Below are 1142 nucleotides of genomic sequence, written 5' to 3'. Positions count from 1 at the left end.
ACACTGGAGAGAAACCTTATGAATGTAACCAATGTGGTAAAGCCTTTTCAAAGAACAGTAATCTCCTAGTTCATAAAAGAACTCACATTGGAGAAAAACCTTATGAATGTATCCAATGTGGTAAAACCTTTTTACAGAACAGTCATCTCCTAGTTCATAAAAGAACTCACACTGGAGAAAAACCTTATGAATGAATCCAATGTAGTAAAGCCTTTTTACAGAACAGTCATCTTCTAATACATAAAAGAACTCACACTGGTGAGAAAACTTATGAATGTAACCAATGTGGTAAAACCTTTCATGAAACAGTAATCTTTTAATACATAAACAAACTCACACTGGAGAGAATACTTATGAATGTAACCAATGTGGTAAAGCCTTTGCAGATAATAGTGTTCTCCTAAGACATAAAATTTTTTGTTGCAAAAATTTCTTATGAATATAACTAATGTCATGAAATCTTTTTATATAAGACTTATCTTGAACAAGAACCTTTATTGGAGTGAAACCCTATGAATATAACCAATGTGTCAAAAACTTTGCATGCCATAAAAATCTTCGTGTATATAGAAGAAGCACACTGGATAGAAACTTTATGAATGTAACCAATGTGATAAAGCATTTTAACATAATAATAATCTCCTATGACATAAAGAAGGCATATGAATGTAACTAAGGTGGTAAAGCCATTGCATTTAACAGTAGTCTCCTAATACAAAAATAAGCTCACACTGGAGAGAACTCTTATGGATGTAATGATCTTGTTAAAGCCTTTGCATGTAACAGTCATCTCCTAGTATATAAAAGATCTCACACTTGAGAGAAACCTTATTAATGTAATCTATGTGGTGAAGCATTTTCACATAACAGTCATCTCCTAATAAAAACTTACTATTCACAATCATCTTCTACGTCATTAATGAATTCATACTGGAATGAAAGACTTTGAGTGTATTTACATGGTGAAGCTACTCCACATTTGTATAACCTTTGTCATCATGAAAGAATTCATACAGAGAAAAACTTTATGAATGTGTTAAAATGGGAGACCTTTGCACATATCTATATTCTACATCATCATAAAAGTTTCAAAATGGAGAGATAATTTAAGAATATAATCAATATGGTAAGGCTTTTGTGTT

This window comes from Psammomys obesus, unplaced genomic scaffold, assembly GCF_907164565.1.
Source record: "Psammomys obesus unplaced genomic scaffold, mPsaObe1.curated_primary_1811, whole genome shotgun sequence".
NCBI lineage: Eukaryota > Metazoa > Chordata > Mammalia > Rodentia > Muridae > Psammomys > Psammomys obesus.
This window is presented reverse-complemented; position numbering follows the sequence as displayed.